Source organism: Megascapheus bottae, chromosome 15, assembly GCF_031878675.1.
Source record: "Megascapheus bottae isolate mThoBot1 chromosome 15, mThoBot2.hap1, whole genome shotgun sequence".
NCBI lineage: Eukaryota > Metazoa > Chordata > Mammalia > Rodentia > Geomyidae > Megascapheus > Megascapheus bottae.
This window is the reverse complement of record NC_143523.1, coordinates 32,996,983-33,011,293: the sequence shown is the minus strand read 5'-3', so window position 1 is coordinate 33,011,293 and position 14,311 is coordinate 32,996,983.

The window sequence follows — 14,311 nt, the reverse complement described above, 5'->3', positions numbered from 1 at the left end:
ACTCATTGGCCACAATCCTAATCATTAAACTTTAGATTCCTTAAAAGCCCTTTTATTTTTACTACCATACTCTTAAAAAAAAAAAAAAGCCTAGTTGTGGAAACCTCAGGAAATGCACAGGAAATAACTGCCTGAGAAAAATGTTAGCCAGGGAGTTGGGTCATAAAGTGGTAAAGCCTGACTAAAATTACACCCAAACAAAACACCATTATTTAGCTTCTCAAACTGTCCATGTTTGTGACATTAAATATTTGTAAAGAAGGAATTGTGTCAACATATGGATAACCATGTCTAAGAAACTGCCCCATTATGTAAATGGCCAAGACAGGTATCTAGAGAGTTGACTTTCCAAGCCAAGGGGAAGTAGAGACTTGAGTCAATGTTTCAAGCAATACCTTTGCTAGTAAGAAAACCTGCAATTAAAGATGCAAAGTGCTTGGTTACAGAGGTTGCCTAAAATCCATTTTCAAGTTTTGTTATGGATATTGATGCAGTTTGCAAACTTATAGGTACTTAGAATTATACAACTAGACCATCTGACTACTTTTTTTCTGTTAAGCCTTTTGGCTGATGCTTTCCACTGAAAAGATCCAAGGAAAGTATGATATTCTCACTCACCACTCGAGACTAATTCAAATATCTGCAAATTCCAGAACAGACAGATTGGCTCTGTATCTCAGCTTTGCTACCAGTATTTCCTGTATGAATTTGGCATTAAAAAAATCTTTAGAGCCAGGAGTATGGTCAGTGGTAGAGTGCTTGCCTAACATGCACAAAGCCCTGGGTTTGATTCCTTGATACTATATACACAGAAAAAGCCAGAAGTGGTGCTGTGGCCCAAGTGGTAGAGTAGTAACCTTGAAAAAGCCCAAGGACTGTGCCCAGGCCCTGAGTTCAAGCTCCAGGACTGACCAAAAAAAAAAAAAAGTCTGCATAAGCCTTGTTTTCTCTATTTGTAAGGTAGCAAGATAATAGTTCCTTGTTTTACTTACAGATGCATATTTAATTTCACACTCAATTACTTTGAATTTTAAATGATTTCAATACCATTCTTCTTTTTTTCCAAATAACAAATAATAATAAATTTTTAAAATTATGAGATTTAGAATGCCCAGGACTCAGAAACAGATGGAGCATCCATACCTTACTCATACTACTTTTGGTAAGGATTAAACAATATAATATTTGAATTGTTCTTGACTTACAGAGTAGTAAATAAATGTTACTTAACAACAACTGCTTACTATTGTAATTCCATGTACCAGGACAACTTCTATTCTCTTTGTTTGTTAATCTCTAAAAGGTAAGACATATTCACCTGGGTTTTTTTAATTGTATTTTATTTTCAGGATAATGTATAGACAGGTTACAGTTTCATTCATCAGGTGGTGGTTATATTATTTCTTGAAATTTGATACCCCTTCTCATATTTTTTGTCCCCCTTTCTCCCCTTTCCCCTTCCCAGTCATCTTGTTTTCCACCTTCCCTTCCCTATTTCAAATAAACCAATAAGATCATGTACAGTATAACAGCATACATATTCAGATACAGTAACCTCATAAGTAGAAAAAAAGAAAGAAATAGCCTTACATAGTACATTAAGGATAGCAATCACAAAGATAAAACTCTTGTTTCATTAACCCAGAGTTCATTTCGTGTAGTCTCATCCTGTATGACCTTCTGTCCACAGCTTTTGTTATATTGTGATCCCCTGTTAGGAGCATCTTGAATGTGTACTAATTATTACAAATGAGGGAAACCATTGAGCCTATTCTCCTTTGGGTCTGGCTTACTTCACTTAATATGATTTTTTCCAAGTCTTTCCATTTCCTTATGAATGGGTTGATGTCATTCCTTCTGATGGCAGCATAGAATTCCATTGAGTATAAGTACCATATATTTTTGATCCATTCATCTATTGAGGTCATCCTGGGTTTTAATAAGCTATCCCTAAGTGCTGCGTATGGTACTTTGTACATACAAAGGATAATAAGTTAGTTACTACTATTTTTTTGTAACTTTGGGGAAAAAGAAGAAATGTTTAATAAGACTGTTTTGATATACTTTTCCATTCATAGACCATGGATACATAAAATGAGTACAACAGATCAGCATTATAAGACTACTGTATTAAGTCTAGTCAAAATATTTAATACATGGTAAACCCACATAAAAATGGGCCACAAGATAAAGGCTTTTAAATACATTTCACACACAGCACACTTGGGCAAAACGTCTTGTCCATTCTAAAGACAAAATGTTCACATTTCTAACAACTGTACTGAAAAAGCACCTAAGACTGAAAAGTGGATGTAGGATGTAGGATTATTCATGGTTGTAACTCTGATTATAACTGTTCCTACTAAACTACTCAAAGTAGAAGGAGTAACATCAATCTAAAAGTTTGAGTCTCATAATAAAAATATTAAAGCAAGCTGGGTGCCAGTCACTCATTCCTGTAATCCTCGCTACTCAGGAGGCTGATATCTGAGGATCAAAGCCAGCCCAGGCATAAAACAATAAAATCCCTGCCTCTCCCTCCCAGGGTGCCTAAAGAAGGAGAACATGGAAAAACAACTCAGGGAATTGCTGGCTCAACTGTCAGGCATTTTCTTGGCTTTCAAGTATGGCAGCCCAGCTTCTTTTTCTACTCATCTTTTTATTAGCCTCCCTGGATGGACTCTCACACACTTACTCAAATATGTACACATTCAAGCTGTTCAGAACCAGGAAATGCAGCAAAACAAACCCCAAATGAGTGGCATGTAATTGATTATACTTGAAATAATTCAGAGGAAAAAATACTTTACAGAAAATACATATCCTATCCACCTCCTCCTATCACTCTTTTCTACCTTGGTCTCTTCCTCTACTTTATTTTTCTAAAAAAATTAATAAAATAAAATTCTGACCTATTTAGAGGCACTTACATCCCATTCATAACACCATGAGTTCAAATCCCAGTGCAGCAGAAAGAAAAAGAATATTTGAGCATAAATTCCACTGCAAGTGAGTATAACAATATGTACAATTGACCTTTTGTTTTTAAACAAGTTACTATAATTGATTCAAGTGTTTTCAACTTTAATTATGCAAGTGCATGCTCATGCAATCTATTCACATTGAGGAAAATTAAACACTTTGGGAATTTAATTCTGCGTAAAATCATAGCTCTATATCTTCTGTCTCTGAATTAGGGACTGCCTCTCATATTGCTTTAATTTTCACACTTTTCCAAGTCAAGAAATATAAGGAGAACCACACTAAATTCCATCATACAGCAGTAGTAAAATAGTTTTTATATAATTCTTTCTGAAAGCAAATCACAGTGGTTAAGTGTACAGTGTGGTTTGCAAGGTTTAAGAGAAAACAATTCTCAAAATGTTTATAAAAACCCATTCAGAAGCCCACTGGCTAAAACTAACACAAGCTCACTCAGCACTCTCTCTTGTTGGCAGAGCAAGCTGTGATTCTATTCATTTTAGGAATACCACAGCAAATTGGAAAATTTGTTTAGGCATCTCATTTTCACTTGATATCTATATGCCATTATATGTTAGGGATTCTAAATATGAGAGCAGTATCAGCAATGAAGAGCTTATTAAATTACTGAGTGGTAAGAACTGAGAGTAATTCTTTTCAACTTCTGTGGGCAGAAGAGCAGAGACAGAGATCAAGAGTTCCTGGCTATAGACAGAGCATTATACTTCTAGATTTTGCTTAATTGTAATCATATAGCCTCAAAAGTGGAATTAAATTGTGTTATTTATACAGTTCTCAAATTACAAGACTACCAAAACTGTAATTAGTTCAGTAAGCAACATCTTTTGTGTGTGTACCAGTATTGGGGCTTGAACCTGGGCACTATCTTTTAGCTTTATTGCTCAAGACTGGTGCTTTGCCACTTGAAACAGCTCTACTTCCAGGTTTGTTGATGGTTAATTAGCTATAAAAGATTTACAAATTTTCCTATCCCTGCTAGTTTCGTATTCCAGTCTCCTGATAAGCAAGGAGTACAGGCATGAGCAACTGGAGCTGGGAAACAACATACTTGTTTAGTTAATTTTTGTTGTAGTTGTTGTTGGAATTTTTTTTTCTCACCAAGAGATTACCATGAGATTTCTTGGTTGAAGGCTAGGACCACTGGAAGAAAATAGGAAAAAGATGAAAAGAACTACTTCCCATTTGATTAGTGGTGGGGGGAGGCAGTTTAGCAAACTATATTTATTGACATTACTAAATTACCTCTATAGTAACTTGAGAATGAGGAAGTACTTATTTACAAAGCTGTAATAGAACGTCTTTAGCAAGAAATCTTAAATGAAGGATAAACCACTTCAAGAACTTCACTGGAATTTTGGACAAGCAACATTGAACAATCAGCCAGAAAATGATATAGCATTATTGCATTGATAGAGAGAATTGGGGAGCAATAAAAGAAAGAGAATAGCATGATCCATTGTTTTGGGACTTCATTTCCCTGGCAAGAAAAAACATAAATGGGAAGACAAAAAAAGAAAAAAAAACAATCTTGGTTCAGAAACAGAACAATATAGTTTGAAACCCTTTCTTAAAAACTAATCATTAGCACTTAAGATCTACCCTATTCAGGAAGGGCTGGACCAAGAGACACAAAGCACGTTTGTCTTTCGTGAGCTTTTTTTAGTTTCTCAGTGCTGTGGAATTAAAGAAACAAGCTGAAATGATTTATGAAATGAAAAATTCCTGCCCACCCAGTTCACAGACAATCATGTGCCATAACTACTGGGTTCTGCTATTTGCCATAATATTTAGCTCAGATGTAGCCAGAAAATCCCACTACACACAGAGGAGTCAACCATAAGAAGAAACAGATTTCATTGCATTTCTCTCATGTGTTTGTACACGGACACACAGGAAAATAATATATGCATAGTTGTGTACACATCAGTAACTTTCCTTTTATCTTATCCTTTTGCTTTTCTTTTCATTTTTCCAAAGAGCTTAATTTACTTTTAGTTTGAATTTTTTTTCTATATAAACCACTCACTTTGTTCATCTCAGCTTCCTAATAATCCTTTATCCTCACCACAGGACCCACTTGGGACTTAGGACTCCAAGTTACCTGAGAAATTTAACAAACTAAGGGTATAGCTTGTTAATCAACTGTTTAGGTGCTGCGGAAATGATTTTGTTGAACAATAGTTTGCTATTTGTTTAGTAAGTGTGTACTGGGGCTTGAATTCGGGTTGTTTTCATTCAAGGCCAAGGCTTGTGTGAGCTTTTCTTTCTTTCTTTCTTTCTTTCTTTCTTTCTTTCTTTCTTTCTTTCTTTCTTTCTTTCTTTCTTTCTTTCTTTCTTTCTTTTTTGTGTGTGTGAATCATAGGCCTTGAACTCGGCCTTGGTGCTGTCCCTGAACTCCTCAGCTCAAGGCTACCATCCCACCCTTGAGCCAAGCCCCACTTCCCATTTTTTAGAAGTTAACTGGAGATAAGATTTTCAGATCCTTTGGTGCCCAGGCTGGCTTTGAACCTTGATCCTCAGATCTCAGTCTTCTGAGTAGCTAGGATTACAGGCGTGAGCCACCGCTCTCGGCTTGAGCTATATTCTCTTCCAGACTTTTGCTGTGTGATTGGAGGAGATAGGAGTCTCATGAACTTCCCTGCTCATGCTTTCTTTGAAATGCAATCCTCAGCCATGTAAGTAGCAAGGCTTAGAGGCATGAACCACTGGTACCTAGGCTCTAAGTACTCAATCTAGTTATAGATAGCTAGATAGATAAATAGAAGTATAGATATATAGGCATACAAATATACATACATGCACATATAATAACACATATGTATTATTAATTCACTGCTAGTATTTGCTGTGGTAGAGAGTATAGTTTACCCTGAAATTGTTAATTAGTACCTTTGTGGTGTTTTAAAGCTTAAAAGAAACATGCATGCGAAAATGTGATATTAAATGAAGAAATAACCATTCATTGCTATGTACAGGGCTATTGGCCAGTTTTCTTACACAAACATAACCACATGTGTTGTTGTGGAGAAATCAACTGGAAAGCAGGCCTAAAGTTCCCTCAGAAGACACTGAATTTACACTGGAAATTTTTATTGACCACAAAATAGAGACTATCATGAGACCATTGACAATCAATCCCTCCAGTGCTGCAGGGAAATGACAAGATTTTTGAAAGCTTTGAAAATTAGGGAGGCCAGTGGAATTGATGAAAATTAGCATGGATTTAAAATCTAATAGCAAATGATTATTTGCAATATTAATACTTTGTACACCATATATGCTACTTGCCACCATTTAAAGGCCAGAATTGCTCACTATACACAAATGTCAATATTCCTAATCAATAATGTTCTCCCACATCCTCTGGATATCTGAGAATGCAAGGAAATTGGAGATTTAGCAAATGTTGAAAAGTAAAAATGAGGCAGTAATTGTGTTGGAAGTGGTAGAATTGCACTTACGGCCTTGAAATTCATATTTGCAAATATCTCAATGTTTTTCTTTAAGTGGCAAGTAAACAACTATGTCAAGCACAAAGTCTGGATTGTGACCCTTGATTTTTTTAGAAGATGAATGAGTGGAGAGAAAAACGCTTCATAACGCACGAGTAGATACCAAATCCTTTGCAAAAGGGAAACTTGCTAACTCTTCCCAAGCACATTCTTCTGTGAGACTACAAAACCTGTGGCCACTAACCCATCTTCCCTGTCAGCACCCACAGGAAAAAGAATGTTATTTATGATAAGGTGATAAGCAGTTAGAATGGGTTAGTATATAGTGTTGAGAACTTCTCATCCACAAACAATATGTTTGCACCTACAGATGAACTCCAATACTCCAATGAACTTTTTGTTTTTGTCAATCCTGGTGCTTAAATTCAGGGCCTGAGTACTGTCATTGAACAGCTTTCTTGAGGCTAGCGCTGTACCACTTGAGCTACAGCATCACTTCGGGCTTTTTTCAGTTTATGTGATACCAAGGAATCAAATCCAGAGCTTTGTGCATGCTAGGCAAGCATTCTACCACGAGACCTTGCTCCCAGCCCCCCACAATGCACTTTTAAATTAAGGTTTTTATTAGTATACAATATATTTACAAGAGAAGGTTCTTGTCATACTTCCACATATGAGTATAATGTACCTTGATTGATTTATACTTCCTTCATTACTCTCCCTCACACCCTCAACCCACCTAGGGAAATTTCAATGTTCTATTTTCGTAGACACATGTAAAATAGAGCAAATATATTCAGCGTCACTTGCCATCTCGATGTACCCTCCTCATTCTTCTTGTGATTCCCTACCAACAAAGCCTATTTCATATTCTAATTGATAACTTATTCTTATTGCTCTTCTGTGGTACTGGGATTTAAACTCTGAACATCACACTTTTGAGGTAGTTTCTCTGTCAGTTGAGCTACTTTACCCAACCTTGGTCATTCTTTTCTTTTAGTGTATATTATTTTTCTACCAAGACATTTGTACATGCTATTTTGGAGTAAATATATCTTAGCTGAAATAATTGCTCTCTTTTTGCCCATTCCTTTTGCCACCCGTTGTCAGCAACTTTCAGTGAAATTCCCTATCCTCAAACTTAATGAATTTCAATATTATTCATCCTCAATCATTCTCTTTCCCTCTCTCCTTTGTTCCCCTAAGGGGTCCCATAATTACAATTATTTTCTATGAATATGTGTGTGTGTGTGTGTGTCTACAACGTGTCTTGTAGGTACAGCTTCTGAAAATGAGCAAAAGCAATGATATTTGGCCTTATTTTTATGAATTTACTTATCTATTTAGTTATTTATTGGTCATGGGGCTTAAACTCTGGGCCTAACCACTGTTGCTGAGCTCTTCAGCTCAAGGCTAGTGCTCTTCCACTTTGAGCCACAGCATCACTTCCTGTTTTCTTGTGGTTCATTGGAGATACAATCTTATGACTTTTGTACCTGGACTGGCTCAGATCTCAGCCTCCTGAGTAGTAGGATTATAGGCATGAACCACTGGTGCCTGGCAATATTTGACTTTTTGAGTTTAGTTTATTCAACATGAGGTCCTCAGTTCCATCCATTTTCTTGAAAATGACATAATTTTATTCATTTTTATACCAAAGAAGCATTATACTGTCTATATGCAGTATATTTTATTTATCCTTTCATTGGCTATTGGTCACCTAAGCTGGTTCTACACTCTGACTGTTGTAGATAAAACTGTAATTAATATGGATATAGATAGATTTTGTTTATATTGTTTTACATTACTATATATATTTCCAAGCACTTATTGTTTTATGGAAATTATCATTCTGAGTGGGATGAGGTCAAATCTTAATTTAGTCTTGATTAGTATTTCCTTTATGATTAACAATGTTGAACATTTCTAATGTACCTATTAGCCATTTCTATTTCTTCTTACAATTGTCTGCTCAATTATTTTGCCCATTTATGAATTTGGCTATCTGTTCTTTTTCTTTTGGTTGTTTTTGTTTTGGTTTGTAGTTCTTCATATATTCTGATTAATAATAATTCATCCATGAATAGAAAACTTTCTCCCATTCTGTAAGTTATCTCTTGGTGCTTGGTGTGTTTTGATATGCAGAAAAAAGTTTTATCCAACATACTTTTAAATTTACTATAAGATCACTATCCCACTTCATTATGAACCTAAAATTAAGCCAAGCTTTATGGTATATGCATATAAGCCTAGCATGTGGGAGGTAGAAGTAGGAGGATTCTGAATTTGAGGCCATCTTGAGCTACATAAAAAGTTTCAGACTAGCCTGAACTATATAACAAGAACATGTCACAAACATAAAAATAATATTCAATTCCGGCCCCCTAAATATCCTAATGTTGACAATAGCTTATGATCTGAGAGGATATACTTATAGTCAAAATTATCTATGACTGGATAAAATTGACAGCAAACATTCTATAGCCCATTTTGGGGGGGGTGGGAATGGAGAACTCTGTTCCATTAGGTCCCTCAGGCTGCCCTTGAGCTTGAGCTACCTCTGCTTTAGTCTCATAGTTTTAAGATAGTCATTTGTTACTCATTGATCTGTTAAAGGCATTTTTCACGGAACTCTATCATATATATATATATATATATATATATATATATTAAGGCCTATTTCTAAGTACGGTGGTATTTTAACTCTTCCAGAGCCCTCGTCTCTTTCTACTAGTTACCCAGAGTGTGGCTCTTTCTTTGATTTTGAAGTTTATTTTGCTTTTGCTTCTACATACTTTAAAAGAAATAGAGTAATGGGATATTATAAAGTAACCATTTGTTTAAGGATTGTACTCATTGGGCATTTTCGAGCAAGAGATGTCAGTGCTGCAGACAAAACTACATTTTATAACCTTTCATTCTGAGAAAATAATAGCTAGCACTAAATGATCTCTTATTCTCTAAATAGTAAGCACAAGCCTCAATTTTGCATGGCTAACATGTATTACCACATTTGTACATTCACAACTGTTCTCTGATTTGATTTAGAGGTGCTATTTATTTCATGGTCCAGGAGGAGAGCTGAGAGATTAAATAATTAGTTCAAGTTGCTCAGCAGTGTTCACTAAAAAATCACTAGCTGCCTTCACATGTTAGCAAATAATTTGCATATATTTATGAATTTTCTTATATTTGACAAAATCCTTATGTATTGATAAATGTTCTTATATTTTCTTATATTAGATTTACATTTCTAGAGCATTGGAGTTAATCAAATTAAATTAATCACATAAAAGAGGAAGATTTGATTTCTATTTTTTGTAGGCTAAACCAAAGTTTATTGGAACCTAGCAACTTACTTATTTATTGTTTGTTTGTTTGGGAGTACTAGGGCTTGAATTCAGTGTCTTGAATTTGTTCATGAGGCAGACAATCTACCACTCAAAGAACTCATCCAACTCCATCAGTTTTTTGTGACTAGTTTGGAAATGCAGTATCAGACCTGGGCCTGGCATTGAACTGCACTCCTCCAGATTTCAGTTTCCTAGTATTTACTAGGATTATAGACATGAGCCACCAGAACCTGACTAAAATAATTTATCTTAAAAAATACAACAACAAAAATATTTGAACATCATTCAAGAGAATGAACCGATATTTTTTACAACTTAGTGGACAGGAACTCTCATTGTATTTTAAACTATTGACTAGTCAATCTAAAATTAAATGTAATAAATATGCATTTGTATTATTTTTTAAATATCTCTTATTATTTAAAGTGCTTTGAGAATTTTCCTTTTGGAATATTGAAGATGGAAACACGTGGTTTTCTTCTAGTACATTAGTTTCTAAATGAAACCACATGGATCAAGAAATGACTTCACATAGCTAGAGAAAAATACCAAGTCATTTTCTCCCTCTGCAGGATGGTAATAGAGTCCATCTGAAACATCCTGGCATAAAAGGCTTTTGAGAGTAGTTAGAACTGGTTTAGTTGTAAGTAACATAAACTCAAACTTTTAAGTCAAAAGGGTGATTTCATGACATAAACTTTGAGCCTATGATCCAGAATGAAACTGAGCTTCAGGTATAAACCAGAGTAAGGCTTCACAGACCATTAAGAATTTTATTCTGAAATTATCTCTTTCCCATTTTATAAGTGAGCAATAGTCCTTGCCATTTCAGTCTTTGTAGTAGGTAAGAATATTAGCAACACCCACATTTACACCTTCTTCTGAAATGTTTTCAGAAGATTAAAAAACATCTTGGCTTATCTGCTAATTCTTGATCAGTTACTTGTCTCAGGTTAAAAAAATAGAATAAAATCAGATTTTCTCAGCCATCAACTATAGAAATAGGGTAAATTGTATATCTAGGTGGAGAAAGTTGAAGATCTCAGGGTAAGAAGATTCTAGACAATCAAAACAGCATACCTAGAACATCAATCTGATTGTCAATTTTTGAATTTTATTTATTTATATGAAAGTCAATTCTAAAATTGTTTTTGAATGCATTTACAAAAATGGTACATTTCCCATAGGCACCTAACACAAAGCCAAACAATTCTACTAACTCATATATTGTCAGTTATAAACAATCCTGGCAAAGTTTTCGAAGCAATATAAGGAAAATATTTTAATTAAAACAAAAACTACATAAAATAATTTCATCACCTGATCTTTATCCCTTCCTATCCAAAGCTCGTTTCTGAGGAGAAAAACATATGAATGTAATTTTCATCTTTCTTTTCCCCCTCAAGAAGAAGAAGAAGAAGAAGAAGAAGAAGAAGAAGAAGAAGAAGAAGAAGAAGAAGGGGGAGGGGGAGGGGAGGGGGAGGGGGAGGGGGAAGGGGAGGAGGGGGAGGGGGAAAGGGAGGAGGAGGGGGGGAGAAGGGGGGAAGAGAGGGAGGAGGAAGAGGAGGAGGAGGAGGGAAGGAAGGAAGGAAGGAAGGAAGGAAGGAAGGAAGGAAGGAAGGAAGGAAGGAAGGATCACAAATGAACTATGAGAGCTAGAAGAGAAAGACGAAATGAAAGTAGATGTTGGAAGATGTGTAAGAAATAGAATATGATAGTGTAAGAATAGAAAAAGCATGAAAAGGAAGAAGAGAAGGAAGTAGAGAAAAAACATTCTAATGCCTATCATGCATCATTGTATGATGAGTTGTCAAGCTTTATTCCTATATTTTTTATTTTCTACAACTTGGAAACTAAAACACTTTTTTTTTAATCTACCAAATGGGAAAAGGTTGGAATGGAAGAGAGATGAAAGCAATCAATATCTATACTTGGATTTTGATAATTCTCTGGTTTTAAGAAATAAAATACTGTCCACAAAAGATGTGAAGCAAACATTTGTATATATATTTTTTGTGGTGTGTACCAAAACCAAACCACTGTAACAATCATGTTGGTAGATCTCTCTGTAACTACTCTTTTCACTTCTGAAAGCAAATTAAAAGCAAAACAAAGCAAACTTAAAGGAGAAAAGACTTCTTTTAGCTCACCATTTTTGAGTTTTCAGGTAGAATTAGTACAAATGGATGCTAGAAATATGGTGCAAAAGGACAGTTTGCATCCTGGTGAACAGGAAGCAAAGAGAGAGAAATAGAAGGGGACAGGCACGCTGTGGCCCCCAGTCACTAACTTCCTCCAAGTATAGTCCACCTCTACCTTATCACTTCCAACGCCAATATATTATAAATCCATCAAGCAATTGATTCATTTATTGCAGCCAAGTATCTGATTATATCAGAGTCCTCAAGATCTAGTTCCTTGTTCAAGGCCCTCAGCTGGCAACCAAGCCCCTTACATAGGTAGCTGTGAGGGACATTTCATACTCAAACCTATCAATAGACAATTGTCAAAGGAAAACAAGAGAGAGATGCCTGTGTGTGTGTGTGTGTGTGTGTGTGTGTGTGTGTGTGTGTGTGTGTGTCTGTATAAGTGGTCACCAGCCTTTCCACACATTTGGAGATTACAGCCACATGCAAGAAAGACCATATTACAAACATTAGATTCATTTTCAGACTCTGAAAACATGAAGACCAGAAAGTCAATTTCTGGGTAGAGGATGGGAGAAATCAAATATCTTTGAGGTCCCTTGAACTGTTACCCTAGAAGAAATCCCATGCCTTGAGCCACCTAACGGGACAAGGAAATGGTGAGAAAAATCCAGTTCTAGAGAGCCCTTGCTGTCAGACTAAGAAGCAAAAAGCACCTTCCTACAGAAGCAATGAAGAAAAATGGCCGTCTGTATAGACTGACAGTCAGAGATGGGATGTTAGTTACAGAGAGATTTATTTTCCTCTTTCAGTACTGCTTTCAATAAACTGTTACCTACTGACATTTTAGAACTTCAACAAAAGGGACATGGCTTCAATTGGCTGATAAAATTCTGATTATAATAAAATTGCTGACATTAAAATTCCACCACAGACGAGATAGACATAAAATTGTCACATAGCTAGAAAATTGTATTTTCTCAACATTTACCTTTGTGTTCTGAAATTCATATTTACTGCTTACTCAACAGTAAAGCTATGGGAAATGATACCAATTAACTATTTTTTTTACTTATTTTTAACCAAGAAAATGTTTTGCCCAGTGGTTACAATCTTTAAAAAGTATCTTGATTCATATCAATTTCTTTTTGTCTTTCTTTTCTTCTTCCCTGTCTTGAAGACCTGCAAACTCAGTTCACTGACATTTTAATTATTTGGCTATATGTTCAAGCAGAATTACATCATTTGCTAGATTTTTTTTATTTACTTCTCATTTAACATATGAATCTTTCTTTTGTCTACTCATTTTCCTCACTTCCTCCAACCTTCTACAACTTAAATATTACCAGAATGAGACCTCCTTGGATGCTGTTCTTTAGTAGGCCAGTGATAAAAAAAAAGTCTTTTAAATATACTTCCAGAGAGGCCACATGTGTACCATATAGAAGCCTTAATATAAATCATGAGGAGAGGGCCCCCAGCATCCTATGAGAAAAGTCTTGAACTTGGTATGCTATAGTAGTTTAGCCTTTGATCCAAGGAAACCCACAATTGAATTAGCAGAGATGATTTCTTTTTTTTTTTTTCCTTTCTTCTCTTTCTCATGCCCTTGGTAGATTTGTAGCTCAGAAAATTGTATCCCAATAGACATATGAGGAATCATTCTATTTGCAATGTCTGCAACTTCTCTGACTCAGTAAGTGACTGTGAGCAAGGGAAAGTGACAAAACTAGACAATTGAAATAAAGGAAACTTGTCATGGCTCTGTGGTAACTGCCTGTCATTATTCCAGTATGAGGGAAATAACAAAACGTTCTTTATAAACAAGTGAGATGTCATAATGTGCAATGGATCCTTCTCTACCACATTCCCTTCTACATTTATGGTTTGCTTATTTCAGTGGACAGAAAGAATAGGGCCATAATCTTCCCTCCCTACCTTGGAATTGAGTTGTTAGTTGACCCCTATGCTTTTCTCTATGAAGCTTCCATCACAAAGGGTTTAAGAAGCCATAGTAATTGTGTCTGAAAATATTGGGTTAGAGTCCCAATGTTTGATTAACCAGTAATCTCTTTATATAAATATGCAAATAATTAGATTTGAGCTTTTCCTAGGAAACTAATGCCTTCGGCCTTACCAAGTGTTTAATATTGCTTATTTCTAGTAGTTTGCTTCATATTATTTCTAAAGAGGCTTAGAGTGAATTTTAAGGTAAAGAAAATATCAGCTTGGGAAGTAGCACAATGAAAGTATTCTTGTCTAGAATGTACAAGTCCCGACATGTATTCCCCAGCATTGCGAAACAGTATTGACAATTAACAAAATAAATAACTTTAATTCAATTTAAAAAGAAGTA